Source organism: Castor canadensis, chromosome 1 (genome assembly GCF_047511655.1).
Source record: "Castor canadensis chromosome 1, mCasCan1.hap1v2, whole genome shotgun sequence".
Taxonomy (NCBI): domain Eukaryota; kingdom Metazoa; phylum Chordata; class Mammalia; order Rodentia; family Castoridae; genus Castor; species Castor canadensis.
Genome location: NC_133386.1, coordinates 166,360,844 through 166,379,511, shown reverse-complemented (window position 1 = coordinate 166,379,511; position 18,668 = coordinate 166,360,844).

Genomic DNA, 18,668 nt, shown 5'->3' with positions numbered 1-18,668 from the left:
CCAAGTGTGAAGGCCTGAGTTCAAATTCTAGTACCACAAAAAAAGTAGAATTTAGGTAGAGATGACAGCATCTAGAAATAAATAAGCTCAAAAATAGTAAGGACCTAGTTACATAACATAATGAGGGACATAATAAATGAGCCACAGCCAAAAAGTAGGTTTGGAGTGCTTAAGAGCATGCCATTTTAAAGAGAAATTCAAACTTGCTTGATGATAAGAATAACCAAATGTTATGTTAAAAAACAGATTCCCAGGCTTCACCTCCTAACTTTTTCATTAAAAAGATGTACGTGATTATTCATTCATGTCCTAGGGAATTATAATTCCTGAGTAAACTTGGAACATAATACCCAAACAAATATCCAGTGTGTTGGTTTAAGCTGTAAAAAAGGTGTATTAGGTCCTAAAATTTGGATCTATCATTTCAATGGTAGCAAAGAACAATTAAATGAAGTTCAAAGCATAAAAATTCTCAAATGCCCCTTAGTAACTCATAACAAGATGTAATAGCTCTTAAATATCTAGCTAAAACCTTCTTGTTTCATTTCTTCTTGCTTTATCCCAGTGGAAATACACCAGTAACTGGTTGTTCAAAGATCCAGGCTCTGTTTTCTAAAGCCTTTCTCTTAAGCACTATTTGCTTTAGTTTCTGCTTTGGTCTCCTCGGGTCTTCATATTTCCTACATTCTGGAGCCCTCTTGCACCAGATGCAAGGGCCCATTTACAAACCTACACCAATTTCTTAGCAATCCTGCAGCTTTTTCATGGCTCAGCATTCTACTTTTACTTTCGAAACAGCTACACCAAAATGAGGACACATACTCAACCAATTCTGTCATTTATTCACACAACAAATATTTATTTATTTTTTTTATTATTCCTATGTGCAAACAATGCTTGGGTCATTTCTCCCCCCTGCTCCCACCCCCTCCCTTACCACCCACTCCAGCCTTTCCCTATACCCCCACCCCCTCGATACCCGGCAGAAACTATTTTGACCTTATCTCTAATTTTGTTAAAGAGAGAGTATAAGCAATAATTGGAAGGACCAAGGGTTTTTGCTGGTTGAGATAAGGATAGCTATACAGGGCATTGACTCACATTGATTTCCTGTGCATGTGTGTTACCTTCTAGGTTAATTCTTTTTGATCTAACCTTTTCTCTAGCTCCTGGTCCCCTTCTCCTATTGGCCTCAGTTGCTTTTAAGGTATCTGCTTTAGTTTCTCTGCATTGAGGGCAACAGATGCTAGCTAATTTTTTAGGTGTCTTACCTATCCTCATATCTCTCTTGTGTGCTCTCGCTTTTATCTTGTGGTCAAAGTTCAATCCCCAAAAACAAATATTTATTGCCTATTATATTCTAGGCATTGAAATAGTTACTGGGAACCCAGCATAAAGGACAAAGTTTCTGCCTTTTTAGAGTTCAGAGTTGACTAAGGGACCAAAAGGAAGAAATAAACAAAAATGTCAGAAAATGTACTTACTTGTAGAATAATGGAAATAAAAAAGTATTGGATATCATAAAGCCTATAGTCATCAAAAAGCTAATTAGTGGAGTCAAAGAAAGTTTCAGAGAAGGTGAGAGGTGGATGGAATTTGGATGAAATAAAGGAAAGCTTCAAAGTATAAGTGCAGGGGGGGAAACAATGCCTGCACCCTTGTTCTCTAGGAAATAAGTGTATTTATCAGCTTCTTTCATAAATGTATTCCTCATCCTTGTTAAACTTTTCCCTAGATATTTATGACCATTTATCCTGTCTGCTTCATCACTCACAATCCCTGGGCTTAAGCCAGGAGAATTATACAAACTTGCCCAGGTTCACCTGAACATTCTATAACTATTATCTCAGTCTCGCTTTGGAAAGCAAACCTGAAACCAGATAATTTTCATGTAGTTTCAAGTTTCAGCATCAACAATTCACATGATACGAGGTCCAATTCATGTATAATATAAGCAGGTGTAAAATTTCAGCCACAAGTCACTATAGCCATATGTTGGACGTGCCTTGAATTTGGCTTCATGAAAATGATTTGAGCTTCCACGGAGAAAATAGTTGCAATTGTCATCACTGAAAGTATCTTCATCTCTAGCATGTACACTAAGAGCCACTGGTTTAATTGTGCAAAAAAAAAATGCTTCCTGATTTGCAGAGCATAGAAAACAGATGCATCATCTCCAAACTGACAGCTTGGTATGTTGAGGCATAACAATGGGCGGCCACAAAGCCAGTGAAAACTAACACAACGTTTCAGAATAATAGGAGATGATGAATTGGAAATGCAATGAGGACTTAATACGTGATTTTAAAAACCACTAACACATGAGGCAACTTTCCAACCTAGAGTAATGTGGAAAGTAATGCAATAATATGTTTGATTAGAAAGTACTCAGGATGTATTAATGTAAGCACTTAGCAAGTCTCTCAAACATACCATTTTGCAACGAGCATATAGATTTTTCAAACATATCCATTTCCACTTAGGTTGTGCTCTAGCTGATTACTCTAAAAGCAGGGCAGTGCTACAAGCTTCTTTATTTTGTGTACACTAAATTCAAATCTCTGGTCTCATTTTGTTTTGATATTTTACATTTAAAAAATCCTTAAATCTCTGTATTTCTTCATAAACTCTGCACATTTACCTGGTTGTCAAGCATCTTTCGTCTTCCAGTCTTTATAAAAGTCACTTAACACTGTCCCCTTTTCCTCTGATCCTCTTGAGACTTTTATTTACTTCAAATTCAATAGGGAAAAGCATCAGTCAGATAGTAAATCAACAGTTAGTCTTGAAAGAAGTATACTTAACTAGTCTGACAATGTTTGAATTTAGTCATTGTGATACTTGGAGCAACACTCAATAACCAGGTAGAGAAAAAAAGGGGGGCAGAACCAAGGAAGAGAAAAAGGCTCATTTTCTTAAACAAAAAAAGTAGGAAAGTGTGGCAAGCCTCAGAAATGTTATCAAGACTGAATACAAATATTGGGAAAACAGAAAGGGAGGTAAACTAAAAATTAGAAAAGGTTGCAATCATAAAGTTAAACATACGTTTAGCATCATTGGGCAGACCCTCACCAGAAAATGAGCCAGAGGACTGTCTAACTCCCATAATCTCAAGGGACCATAAATGGAGCACATAGAAAAAAGGGATACCCAGAGGGAGGCAGCATGACCATGCAGAAACCAGACTGTGTAGTGAAAGAAAAGAACAGTACTTCAGAGTCACTCATTAGGGTGTACCCCAAGTCACCTGAAGAGGCACATTCCTGGACTACTAATCTGAACTGTAAAGTGCTTATTGTCCGATACGCACCACAAGAATCTATCTTTTACCTAACACTCACAATAAGTTTTGTACTAGCCATGACTGATAATGATTCTCAAACTTCTGCCTTCACTATGTCCACAAGTTTTATAAATAGCCAACTGCAGTCCTGCACATTCATACCAGCCCCTGGGTATAATAGAAATAACTAAATATCTTCCCAAGTTGTATTAGTTTCTTAGAGCTACCTTAACAAAGAACCACAAACTGAACAACATAAACATGTTTTCTCATTCCCATAAGAAGCATGAGGTCAGGATATTGGCAGTGTTGGATCTCTCTGAGGCTATGAGGGAGAAATATAAGACCTGCCTTTCTCCTAGTTTCTGTTCATTTTCTGATGATATTTGGCATTCATTAGTTTGTAAAAGCATAACTCCAATTCTCTTTGTATGTCTCTTTCTTCCTATATCTCTTTCACTGTGTTCAAATGTCCATTTTTACAAGGACACAGTCATATCATATTAAGATCCACCCAAAAGAGCTTTTCTTATTTTTATCATCTGCAAAGATCCTATTTCCAAACAAGGTCACATTCATAAGGTACTGGGGGTTAAGATTTCTACATACTTTGGGAGACACAACTCATTCCATAATATTAGCTTCCTTATTCATTTAAGCAATAAGTATTTATGAATCAGAGTGTATGAGCTAGGGGTTGTCTTAGACAATGGATGTGCCAAAATTAAAAAGACAACTTTAGGATGAATGAATTTTCCCTAAGATGTTGATGCTATTCTATAAGAATAAATAATACACTGTACTTCTAGGAAGAAGTATCTTGGCAATTCATTCATACCTTGATCATTTCCATAGCGAAAAGTATTATTCTAGAAGCATAAAGGAGGAGTAAGGAAGTGCTTCCAAGAAAGAGGATATATGATGTGTGCCTTCAAAGACATTTAGAAGTTGAGCCATGGATTAAAGAAAGATAATGGTGGTCTAGGCATAGAAAAGAGCATGCAGAAAAGAAGGAGATGGTGAAAACCATGAAATGTTTGGAGAATTATTAGATTCATTTGTTGGGGAAGGATGAGTGTGAACACAAGGATGTGGCAGGAAAGGAAGGCCTGACCAGTGGGTTGGAGTCTGACCTTCATCCAGGAATTTGTAGAATCAAAAGAGGGGATTGACAGGTTGTGTGTATGTTTTAAGAAACTCATTTAGAGGGCTGAGGATGTATCTCAGTAGTGGGGTACTTATATGCACAAAACCTGGATTTGATCACCAACACAGCAAAAAAATTTTCATTTTGAGAATGCTGCAGTAATGGGATGAAGAATGCAAGGATGTGATGGCCCAGACAAAAAAGAAAGAGGACCTGAGCTAAGGCATTAGCAGTAGAGTGGATAAGAGCAAGGGCAGAGCATAAGGACATATTGGAAAGGGGGCCACATTTATAATTTAATATGGGAAGGAAGGATGGACCTAGAACATATGTGTTATTAGAGAACTTAAATTTTGTTTCCTGCTCATGGATGCTTCAAATACCTATTCTTTGCCTCAAATTACTTTCATTTGTGAATAAGAAAAAGCTCATCCTTTAATATTCATCCTAATATCATGTCTGGAAAGCTTCCCAGTTCATCGCTCCCTGCCCTATTCCCATTACTGCCTTTTCTGCCTAGTCTTGTGAACTTTGTGTATAAATTCCTTAAAAAAAACACAACTGCCCTCAGTAAAGTGAATGAGTCAGTAAATTCCCCCAAAAAAGTTGATGGAATAAATTAATGTATTTTAGATATTTTCCACTCAAGTCATATTAGTTTAGCAATTTAGATAGCTTTAAAATAAACAAATAAGTAAGTAAATATTAAATTCTATATTGCTGAAAGAGTTAAGCTCCACTTTCTGAGAAAATTTGGTAATCTTATCTAATGTATGATAATTCTTTCCTATATTTGACAGAATTTAATTACTCTAAGTACTCAGTTATCTTTTAGTGTTAATATAAGAAATAATTATAGCAAGACATTCAGCTGCCACTCCTTTAGGCTTTAAACTTCATCACTGTGGAATGTGAGACTAGGTCTTTACTTGTACTGCAAATGGAACTGGGTTGAACACATTCATTCAAAATACAGCACAAAAATATTGTGTTTTTCCTAGCACATCATCTATAGAAAGGGCCTTTATTGATGCCAGCCCTTTCCCTTTTAATGTGTTAAGGCAGTTAGTTGCTGAAGAAACTACAACATTCTCCCCATGGTTAATGCTGGAAGCACATCCAACCCAGCTTCTTTAAACTTTGGTTCCAAAAGCATTACAGGAATCCATGAATGAAATGAAAATGTTTTGAAATCCATGTCTCTGTAATAGCCCAAGCAATCATCAGTAAATTGCAGACTTTACAGGTATCATTTTCAGTAAGGGTCAGGGAAATTCATTCATTAGAATTACGGGAGATAAAAATTTAAACGTCTCTGTAATATTTATAGGAAAAGTGTCATCAGTATAAAGCGGCCTTAAATCACATTCATTCATTATTAAGCACTCCTCTACATTTCTGAGTGAAGTTTCTAATGGGATAAAATCTCCTCAGCTGCAATAACATCATGGCTATCTATTTATAGCCAGGTTGCCTTTGGTTATGGAAGTTTCTTTTTAGGTTGGGTATTAAAACAGGTTTTCCCTTTGAAGGGAGAGATCTAACTTTAAATGAATGTAATCCATTACTTAGTAAACTAGATGGTTCACTAAAATAGGAAATATCTAGTAACTCTAATTATATATAATACATGGCCTGAAAGTACAGTACTACAGTTAGTTTACAGTTTAGCCTTTAATTTTTGTTTTGTTTTGTATGTTTAAAATTTAAGATTCCACTTTCTATCTAAAATGGGAAGGGGGTAACAGCAGATTCATGTTTTTAAATGAGAATTAGGTTGAATATGTTTCCCCTTTATCATTAAGCACTCTGGAGGCCAAGTGGACCATTCTTTTCTTGTATCGGTAAAGATCAATTACCATCCTATTAATGTCTATTTCCTTCCACATACCTGAGCCTTGATAATACTAATCCCCTTAGAATGCTCACTCATAAATTGAGAGAATGCTATTCAAATACACAGAACTAAAGATACATTGACGTATCTGTTCATTTTCTATTCATAAATGATATCACCTATGTAATTATTTGCTATTCAATTTGCAAAATTGTGCCTTTTGCTAAGAAAGCCTCAGGGTTCAACCAAACCATTAATTATGATATGTAAAATATTTAAAACCAGTGACAGCACTAGTGAAACATAAGAAGAACAACACAGCAGGAGTAGAGCTTAAAAATAGCAATAGGCAGCATTCTTTGCCTGCTCTTTGGTGTCCCAATTACACAGATAATTCAGGCATGAGCAAGGATAATTGAGTCATTCCTTCTCTTTGCTCTGAAGTTGTAGATCTGGCCAAATACCAGCATCCATCAGGGCTGATGAGGATCTTCTTTTAAATATCCCGAGATGCTAACAAATGATAAGTGAGAGGAGTGACAAAATATACCCTCATCAATTGGTAGAAAACATTCACTTTCACACCACACATATTTATTTAAAATACAACTTTCTTTTCAGACCAGATTAGCACACCTGCTGAATTTTACCTTACAGAGTGGTTAGCAGCCAGCATCCCAATCAAAGAACTTCCAAGAGGCATAATTATAAAGGGGTAAAAACAGATTGACAGGTCAAATTATAATTTAAAAATGGAAGTTATGGAATCTAAACTATAAATTTTGAAGAAATAGAATCAATAAAGTTTAAATAAGATTCTAATGAAGGTTTTGGACATTGTTGATCAATATTGATTAAAATTATTTTATTCTAGGTAACCAGGTAAAGAATTTGAGGCCTGTGGACCCTCTAACACAATGACATCTATACAACAGCTTGGTCAACTTTAATGGGAACAAGGCCTATGATGAATGACCTAAGGAACAAAGATTGGAAGTTAAGCAAGCTGCAAAGTACTTTTACATTTTCACACGTAACCAAAATACATGAATAATATAAGCACTTTCCTTTGGTAGCTATTTACCATTGGCACTGGAAATATTTACAAAACCAAGTTAACAGGAGTTCTCAACAAAAGAAATGAAAATATTTTAACATAAGAACTACTAAAAAGGGGGATACACATTTAATATCCATTGGACCTAAACATCAGTATCTTATATAATCCTCACAATAAAAACCCTGAGAGGTGAGTCTTCTGCATATAAGCTAATCAGAGCAGATTTAAATCAAAATGATTTCAGAGCCCTAAATGTTTAAAGAAATGGTTGTTATAAAAATTAGTTCTCCTTTTCTATCTATTATCTGATACCAGATTTTTATTGGCAGTTATTCTCCTGGCAAGGGATTATGTGAGCATATTAAATCAGTAATTAAGACTTGGAACTGAGTATGTTAATGCTCATTGCATGTAACATTGGTTTTCTACCACAGTCTGCCATCTCCCCATGCAGCATAACCAGGCACACAGACACTCAGGCCTCCACGCCCACCTTGCCTCATTCCCTTCTGTGCATGCAGCTGTCAGCATCCCTCACTCATCTCAATATCTTAACACTACATCATTCCTAACACTGAGCTGTTTCTGTTGGTTTACCTTAACTCAGCTCTATATTCTTGTCATAATCTCTTTCTGTAAAACGAACTTTCCGTTAACACCTCCTTCTCCTACTCTACCATCTATTCCTCTCTTTTCTTATGAGATCTTTTCTTCTCACCATTCAAGGTTCAGCTATAAATTTTACCCACCAGTTACTCTTTCTCACCACTCTGAAATTAATGGCCTTGCTGGAGGGTTAGTAGATGACTGTGTTGTGTACATGGAATTAGCCCCAATGTCCCATTTTGCATAACAATATCAAGAATCTGTGAAGACTAGGGAATCTATTTGTGCTTTGACCAAAGTTTTCTAAACTTAAGTAAAATACAAAGTTACATAAACTCTATATAAATATAAAGTAACAGACAAATTAATATACCACTTTTCTCCCCATATCTTAGTCTCCATTAAGAATTGTCCTGTTCTTCATCTGGATATTTCCCTATGTAACCGTTACTAAGTCTGTGCCTTCTGTGGGTTTTTAAAAATAGCATTTAAAAATCAAATCACAGCACACAGTAAGTCCAGAAGCCATGTGTTTCAGAGAACAAATACTCCTAACTCAGAGTACACAAAATCATAGCTACAGCTGACCCCCCACAAACATTCGCTGAGCATGTCAGACAAAATCCATTCCTGCTCACCATACAGTGTACAAACAAAAAGTGCTGAAAACATTTTGAGCCATTCTTTGTTTTCATATAATGTTAGGAAAGCTTATATGAAAAACTGAATATTCACAATAGTATCTCATACTGTGGCCAAGTTTAATTGGGTCTCTCATTCTTTTCAAGAATTTGTGCTATTGGTCAATAGTCTGAATTGGGTATTTCTCCACTCTCACATTAGCACCTAAAGAAGTGTTCTTTCTCAGGTATTGATCTTGGCTCCACCACAGGCAAAAAAAAAAAAAAAAAAAGTCACTCTACAGATGACAGTTCTTTTTCTGCTTATGAGCTGTTTTGAATCTCTTTCCAGGCCGTAGTTTTTCAGTCAAAGGAAGGCGTACTTCACTCAAGCACTAAGGTACATTTAATTACTTAAAGAAGTGAGAGCCCCTATAGGTTTCATAGGATGGGTATATCAGCATGGGAATGGCACACAGTGGCTTCCATGATTAGAAATGTTATCAGTGAACAGAGAAAGCAAGAACTACAAAAAGGGTGCAGGGGAAGCCACAGTCAAACCACATGAAAGGCAAACCAGAGAGAGAACTGATCCTGAAACTCAAGCTAGAATTCAAAAGCCTTGGGTCGGCCTGGAGAAGTTGGGAGAGGATTTATGGTGAGCTGTACAGTGACTAGAAATGAAAAAGGCAGGTGTTTTGACAGCACAGGCATCAAGAGACTAACGACCTAGTGTACACAGAAAAGCATTTAGAAAGGACCTCTGTTTGGCAATATTGCTTGGAAACTGTTTTAGTCTCCCACAAGTATGAGAAAATGCCTTAAAAGTTGGCACTGATTTAAAGTTTTCAAAGAGCTTTGCCAATTTGGCCAAAATCAATTATAATTAATTTTTCTCAAGGAAAAGCTAATATGATAAGGGAAATGTAGGCAGAACCAGAATTAACATGTTAAATCCTTTTTCTGCACATGTAAACACACACACATAAACATATATATTAATATTTAAGAGATTTAAAAATGAATTATAACTGATGTTTATATATTTTATGAATATTTTGGGCAAAGATTAAATCCTATTTAATATCCATTTTCTAATCTGGAAACCATCCTATACTCTCCACCACAACATCAGCATTTCCTCCACTCCTTTAAAAGAGACTTGTAACAATGTTCTGTTGATTACTATTCCTATTCTTCCACTAATTCTATTATCAAAATAAATGAATATAGCATCTACTATTTAAGATGCTTCCCTCTAAAGTGTTTGTATATTAGAGGGGTTTCTTTCTTTCCACATACACAGCTCCAAATAAACCAACAGCATATTTGGTTTTCCTCATAATTCTCATGTTTACTAAAGAAGTAAAAATATGTTGGTCAATTTTCTGATATTGCAATTTTATATTAGAGATATAGTATGACTTTATCAATGTTCTGTTTTCAACTTGGAAAACTAAAGAAATACACTGAAACCAGAAAAACAAATGTGAGGATTAAATAGGATAACCAGTGACACACCTTCCAATGTGATATGGAGGACATTGAAGGCAGTCAATAATTTCACTCCCTAACATTTATTTTTAGAGCACTTTTGTATGTACATTGCATGAACCAGCATACTACAGAGTAGTGGCTAAGAATTGTTAGTTTGGAATAAGAAATCTGGTTCTGGAAATAAGAATTGTTAGTTTGGAATAAGAAATCTGGAATAAGAAATTGATTCTGCTAAATCATCTTAGGCAAGTATTCAATCTTCATGGCTAAGCTTTCTTTTCCTTATCTGTGAAATGGGAACAACCACGTTTACTCGCTAGACTTTTAGTGATTATTGAATTATCATAGCACATTTAAATTCCCCAACCTAAGGGCTGCCCCAGGATGGAATTTCAATAACCTGTGACTATTATTCTTATTTTTCCCTAATGCCCATGAAGTCATTTTCTGTGTTAAATGCTATGAAGTTAAGGGATTCTCTAATTCCTAGAGAAAGGATAAAGAAAACAAGACAAGCATCTTTTTGACCCCCTGATTAAACCACATCCCCAGGGGAGGGGTACATTCATGATGATCTGGATACACAGAAATCATCTGGACTATATTCTCCACTGCTGACAAAACCAGTGAATTCTACATAGTAAACAAAGTGACCAAAGCATATTCACCACATTAAAACATATCATTCAATATGTTAAAAGCTCATGTCTTATTTAATGGATGAATTTAAGCATGGTATACCTTGAAGGGAGAAAATTCATGAAAAATTTTAGTCTGCTGTGAAAATAGAGACTTGAGGAAGGTTGGATCTTTTAGATAAATTTTATAGTCAGCTGATGTGAAATCCTCTGAAGTATTATTCATGCTGGCTGTTTGGCATCATTATAGTGCTAGTTAGTTAAATTTTACATCATTTTTCTCTTGATGTGCTGTTTTCAAATTTTCTTCCTAGTTTCATTTTCCTTCCAACTAATCTGTATGTGTGAATCTGTATTTCAATTATTTTCAATATAACATAAAAGGGACATGCAAATATGATTCTAGGTACTACGATGACCTAGTTTCCTGTTTTACTTAAGAATGATCTTATAAAGTCTAATAAAACAGCATATATAAAACATTGAGGCTTCCCATCATTTAAAATCTAGCATTAACTGTGAGTTATTATGCAGATAGCAAATTTTACCCAATGAGGATATCAAATAACATAAGATATAATTGCCAGATCCAAGTATCTACTATTGAATCAATAAAACTATACAAACGCATCTGTACAGAATTCTTTAACACAACCTTATCTCTTTTATTACCTATTCATGTACTACCTAATTCTGAGCTATGGTTGAATCAATCTTTACCTTTACTGGTTCCAAAAACTATCAAATGCATAGACAGAAATTAAATGTATAAATACATTCATTTCTACTAAATTATACTGTAGTCCTTATGATAGATCTAATTTAGTATATTTCAATATTTTTAAACACCAAATTGGTAATTTTTAATTCCATTCATTTAAGATTCTTTTCTTTCTCTTTTTCTCCCTTCCTTACTTCCTTCTTTCCTTCCTTTATTCCTTTTCTTTCTTTGATAGCCATTTGTTACATAGTCAAGCCTCCTAAGTGCTAGAATTATAGCCAGCTTTTTTCTTTCTTCTGTCTTTCAATCACGGAAGTACTCTGGGATAACTACTATACTACAACTTACCTGGATGACCTTGGGAAAGTCATTTCACCCATCAAACCCCAATTTTGTCATCTATAAAATGGGAACATTCAGAAAGACCTTTAAAAATCCTTTCTAGCTCTAATGCTCTTGGATCTTGCCTCTATTAAAGAAGTTAACCACAAAGAATTGAAATTACTAAGACTTTAAATACACTTTTAACTCCCTGTGTCATCTTCAGGCCCAAGTGTTCCATTGCTCTAAGACATACCTTATATGATTGCTGAATCAAGCAACTTTTTTTAGGTTTTATATGACACAGAACATACAAATAAGCAAATGCTTTAAGTAGCATTGATAAAAATAGGTTGGGGAGTTAATCCAGGACTAAATTAGAGTCCAGGCTATGTCATTCAGTTGGTTTATAATTTTGGGTGAGTTATTTAATCTCTCCAATATCAATTTTATCATAGAGAGCTGATAATAACATCTATTTTAGGGTTTAGGGATTAACTGAGAAATTGGGCATTAAGTTTTTAATATAATGCCTAGAAAAAGGGATTCAATTCCAGTTAAGAATGGTTTTACTTTTTCATTTTAATTTCAAGTTGTTTCAAACTCAAACCAATATATTTTTTTCTCTTTGGAGGCCCTCACAATTTTCTCTGGTAAGTATTCTGGTTTCTTTGGTGTTTTGCTTTTGCACGGAAACTTGTAATACATGAATGACTGGCAGAAGACTGACTTCTACAAATGGTCCTAAAAGCAGCAGAGAATGTTCTCATGGAGCTTGAATTTCAGCTAGAAAAATACATTATTTTAGCTAATTATGCCTTAGAAGAAATTTCTCACTTTTTACTAAGCATTAACATTCATTCCACTAGCATAGAATGAGCTCCAACTCTGTCCCAACAATCCTGATCCTTGACTTTATGAAATGTGTATTTTGATAAGTAGTCAAAAAATTCAGAAGAGTAGGATGAGTGTAATAGGGGTAAGATCACTATAGTAGTAAGTACAGGGAAGAGTTGCCTATTCCCGGCTTCAGAGAAAATCTTCCTGGAGAACTAAGGAATGAATGCACAGGAGGAGCCAATGAAGTAGAAGAGGTATGTCTCTGAGAGGAGAATTAACATGCATTTCCTATTTTCACTAAGATCCCCCTTTCTGCAAGAGCTAAACTCAAAATATTTCAGTGGTTTAATCTAACCAAGTCATTGTCCATTCATTTACTTAATATATAATTATCAAGTATGTTTTATACTCCAAATTCTGTGCTTGGAAACAGAGGAAAACAGAAGTGAACAAAGTAGAAAAATGTTCCGCCCTCTTGAAGCCACATTTCTAAAGCAGAAGTCAGACAATGATGAAACTAAACAGACATATACCACAAGGATCATTATGGGAAAGCTTTATGTAGAAAATACAGTGAGGGAAGACACTGGACAGTTTTTAATAGTACAGTTAGGAAAGATCTCAGGGGAGGTAGAAGTTAAGTAGAGATTTGTCAGAAGTATGCCAGCCTTACTGACATCTACAGAGTGTTCTAAACAAAATGATTTCAAGTGCAAAGGTCCTGAGGCAGAACTGTGCTCAATGTTCAAGAAAAAGTAAGAAGGCCATGTAAGAGGGATACCTTCAGTGTGACTTGCATTGTACTGGGCCATGAGCAGTAAGGGCAAAGTATAAGTTTTTGGACCTCACAGAGACTGGGGAATAGGCTAGACTGAGTCTAGCAGACAGAGACAGATGTTAATTAAATAAAAATTAATAATGTGAGCTAAGAAAAACCTACAAAGGAGATAGGTACTTAAGACATTGTAGATGGAAATAACAAAGTCAGAGAATTCACGAACGATACTTCTGAGAAATATAAAAGTGGACTTTGCCAATTTCCACTGAATTTTGAGATCATAATAGTACAGAATATACTAAGCAGATCTGCATCAAATGGCCATTTATTTACCATGTGACTAGTGTTATGGACTTAATTGCACTCTCCCTTCCACACTCCAAATCCATTTTCTGAAACCCTAAGCCACAGTGTAACTATATTTGGAGATAGGGCCTTTAGTGAGGTAATTAAGATTCTATGAGGCCGTAAGGGGAAGACTTTAATCTGATTGAATTGATGTCCTTATGAGAAAAATAAGAGACCCCACACTCTCTCCTTCAGCTCAGTGTGCTCAGGGGAAAGTGAGAAGGCAGCCTTGAGAGACCCAAGAAGAGAAACCTCAGCAAAAGCCAACCCATTGGGCTGAGGCCCTGGCTCAAGTAGTAGAGGTACCTACTCAAAGCATGAGGCATTGAGTTCCAACCCAAGTACTGGGGTAAAAAACAAAACAAAGCAAAACAAAACAAAAAACTCCCCAGCACCTTGATGTTCGACCCCTAGCTTCCACAATGGTGAGAAAATAAGTTTCTGTTGTTTAAGCCATTCAGAATTTGGCAAAAATATGGCCAAATTTTTGTTGTGGTTGCTGGAGCAGGCTGGTAGACTTCTAATAGTTGCTTCAATTAGCTATAATGAGTCTACTGATGGATCAATTAGCTTCATTGGGTCTACTGATGGATAATCTATTCTTGTATTGATGCGGTCAGCAATCCTTTCCTAGCCTGGACTACAGCTGGTTCAGCAATCAGCAGTGTAGGAAGCAGTCTCCAACTTGAAGTCATCTGGACCTCTGCTTGCTTACTGCCTGAGGTATAGAAGGGTAAAAAACAGAGAAAAAGAGAAGGAAGGACACTGTGCCCTGTGCCCAGGTCAAAGCATGAACACCAAAGGGTTATTTGGAGAATTATTCTTATGAAGTTAGCACAATCTCTCTAATAAGCCAAAGAAAGGTAAGAGAAACCCCTTTTCTTTTTTTTCCATTAATTTACCTTTTTTTAAATTAATTTATTCATATGTACACACATTGTTTGGTTCATTTCTCCCACACACACCCCCCCTCACTTCCAGGCAGAAACTGTTCTGCCCTTATCTCTACTTTTGTTGAAGAGAAGACATAAGCATAATAAGGAAGACAAAGTGTTTCTGCTAGTTGAGATAAGGACAGCTATACAGAGAGATTCCTAGCATTGCTTCCATGTACAAATATGTCACAACCCAAGTTGATCCATCTCTAACTAATCTTTACACTAGCTCCTGATCCCTTTCTCATGTTGACCTCTGTCGCTTTAAGGTTTCTGTATTAGTTCCTCTGGAGTGGGGACATAAAATGCTTTCATGTTTTGGGTTTTCTGCCTATTTCTATATCTCCTGTATGTGCTCTTCCCTTGTCATGTGACCCAAGTCCAACCACATTGCTGCATTTGCCCTAGATCTAAAGTCCACATATGAGGGAGAACATACAATTTAGGTTTTCTGAGCCTGGCTGACCTCACTCAGAATGATGTTCTCCAATTCCATCCATTTACTTGCGAATGATAAGATTTCATTCTTCTTCATAGCTGAGTAAAACTCCATTGTGTATAAGTATCACATTTTCTTAATCCATTTGTCTGTAGTGGGGCATCTTGGCTGTTTCCATAACTTGGCTATTGTGAATAGTGCTGCAATAAACATGGGTGTGCAGGTTCCTTTGGAGTAACTGGTGTCGCATTTCTTTTGGTATATCCCCAGGAGTGGGATTGCTGGATCATATGGCAGATCTATGGAGGAACCCCTTTTCTTCAGATACCTCCAGAAAGAAGAAGAAAAATATTTTTCTTCAACCAAAATACTGTTTGAAAGTATAAAAATATAAACCTTACCTTCCTGTAGATGACAATATTAATAAAATGGTTAATGTTTATTAGATGCTTTTTTATGTACCTGGTACTGTGCTAAGGTGCCTGAAATATTTTATTATAGCTAACATGTACTTAATTCTTAAAATGTTTGCAGCACTGTTCTAAGAACTTCTCACATTTGATCTCATTTCTTTGTGAAGGAGCAGGCTAGTCCCATCTCAGAGACTGAGGATTAGAGAAAGTGAAAGTTAGGTGTTGATGCTGACAACTTGCAGGGCCAGAATGCCATCCCAGGGGGCCTCTGTGGTATGTGTGTGGTTTCAATGACTGAGTCGAAAATGGGAAGGTAGAAATTCTAAATGGAGTGGTGTTACTTTTGTGGGATGCCCGATCTTGAAAGGACTACAAAGAACACCTTATTTGAACCTCTCATTTTATAAGAAAATAAACTGAGAGCCCACTAGAAGGTGACAAAGCTAGGACTATCCCCAGGTCTCCTCAACTTCTATTTGCAAAGCAAATAGAAAGACAGAAAACTTCCTGGAGTCCCAGTCCATGGAAAGAAAGGAGTCATTGGTCAACGAGATGTGAGGACTAAGGATGCTTTAAGTCCCATCATTTCCATCTCCTTTTTCTACTCCAAATAAATAGCATCCCCAACCCTATTATCCAAGGCCTAAATATTGCCACATGATCTCAATCTCTGAATTGGGAATATTCAAAGTGTGTGTTTCTTAGGGCAATCTGCATTAATCTATTAACCTGAAAAGTGAAGGATCAGAGCTCAAATTTCTGGTGATATTTAAAGTATAGTAAATTAAAGGCAAGCTTGTTTATATTAATGTAGAGCAGATACTCCTGTAGAAATTAATTATGCTCCATTTTTAACTATTTGAGTTCCTTAGGTACACAGAGGATATTATGTTATGGTTTTGAGAGGGCCCAGAATCAATGAAGCCCAAATCCAGCTCTAGTGTGATTAGCCAGGAGAATCCTTTGCTTTGCTCATAGGCTTGTTTTGTTATGCACAGGCCAGAGGATCCAACCAGAGGATCGGACCAGAGGATCACTTGCCCATGGTGACTCAGTCTGACTAACTTCCCAGTGGCTCCTCCCACAGTGTAGTAACCAAACCTGGACCCTGCAGAGCTCTAAACACCTCCTGGGAAGTAACTTTTCTGCTCTGATACATGGAGGATCTGGTTATTGCACGAGGACATTAGTATCACTAGAAATTTGCTATTTTCAATCATAAGAGTCATATTTTTTCTCTCCATGTTGACTCTCAAAAGAGCTTCAGAAGTACACAGAAAAACATGTGTGGCTTTTTTTTTCTGTCTTCTACAGTTCCCAAGGACAAAATATAAGATTTCTTTACACAGCCAAATATAACATGCCATAAACAGCTGAAAATCTATTTGGGAATTATATGAGTCCCTTAAGGATGGATGTCAGCTTGCTACTAACTGTGTCAAAATTTTTATTGCTTCCACATGAAGAGCTTTCTCAAAATAATGATCACTTGTATTGAGGGTTAACAGGAAAAACAATCGTTGTTGATGATGACGGGTTATGTTTTATTTTGTGCTTTTAATAAGCAGAAGATTGTGTATATCTAGACTGTCAACGAGACCTTTTCTGACCTCAGTTTATCTTCCAAAGCTGACATATCAGCCCTTTTCAAAAATATTCTTGTTTACTTCTCTCAAAATCTACTCAGCACTAGCAATGTTATGGAAACGTTTTTGAAAAAATAAACAAGAATAAGTCAAATTGAGAAAAGCCTGGGAAATATTTCAGAAGGTGGCACTGAGGTTTGCAACTGTATCCTCCAAAACTGTAAACAATAAAAAGAAAACCCTTTTGGCACAAGAAAACAAATGTATTTACATTTTTTAAAGGCTGTGTAAGGGTCAAGCTACAGATAATCTCTGCTTTTCATTGTCTGAGGACAAAAAATATGTAATTTACACCTCTCTGGTAAGGTTAATGCATTTTAACATCTCATCTGCACTAAAGAAGTCTTGAACACTCCTCAAATCTAGAACATTTGGTGGAATTTGGCGTGCTAACAGCTGTAGCTGAGTTCTTGTTTTCCTAGTAATGCTGCACAATTCCATATGCTGTATATGTCAAAACTGAAGATCGTTTTCCTTTTGATCTAATAAACAAACAAACTCTGCATCAAGGAGAGAGTGTTACAGCACTGGGCAGGCAGAAGCTTTGTGTCTGTTCAGAAGTATTAATAGTCTGATAAAACACACCTGTGAATTGTGACTGGCAACATATGGCAAATGTATTTACAAAGCTCCTCCTCCCAGTGCACATTTTATTGCCTTAGAAGAGCAAAATAGATGCTGGTTTACCCAGTGTAAGGAGGAAGAGAATGGATTTTGTCTCAAAAAAAAACCCCCAAATCTTGAAAATTATGAAAGTAAATACAACATTAAATATGTGTAGACATTTTAATGACTATCAGACTCCCCCATGGGTTTGTGTCTGGGTAGTAAAATTTTGAGAAAGTTTGATTTTTTTAATTTATGACATCTTCTATAATGTTTTTATGATATTTTAAAAATCAGAAACAAATATTATTATAATCCAAAGCTTAGAAATGAAAAGATTACAGCATTCTCCTTCTAAGTTACATAGGAATCTGCTGAGCAAACCCACATGAGGGTCAGCTTTTGCTCCAGAGGAAGACAAATGTACATGACTTTGTAATTGTCTTGAGAAGGGCCCGGACGTGGTTAAGCTAGATCTTAACTTGTACAAGATGGATAAGCTGCAAATTATTTTTATCCAGTCAGATGCAAATGATTTCTGTCCAATAGGAAAAACACCTCCAAAGGTTAAGGCTTATTGTTCCACAGGACATTAATCAGTTTTGAATCTAATTTTGCTGCCTCATTTCAGCATTCATTTTTTTCTAGCGACTATATATATATTTTTTTCATTTTCTCCTTTGAACTAGATTTACCATCCTGTCGGTTCCATTATTAATGAAGTAAATAAATCTATTACTTGTAAACAATCCAAGTTTTTAACTTATTGAAAAGTTATATTTTGACTGATATTAGACATTTTTCACAAGATTCCTTCTTCTTGTTAAAAATATTAACATACATGTACCTTTGTAAGCATAACATATAAAGTTTTGTCAGAGATGAACATAGCAGCCAAAAAAGAAGATGCCATAATGAGACCTTACATCAGGA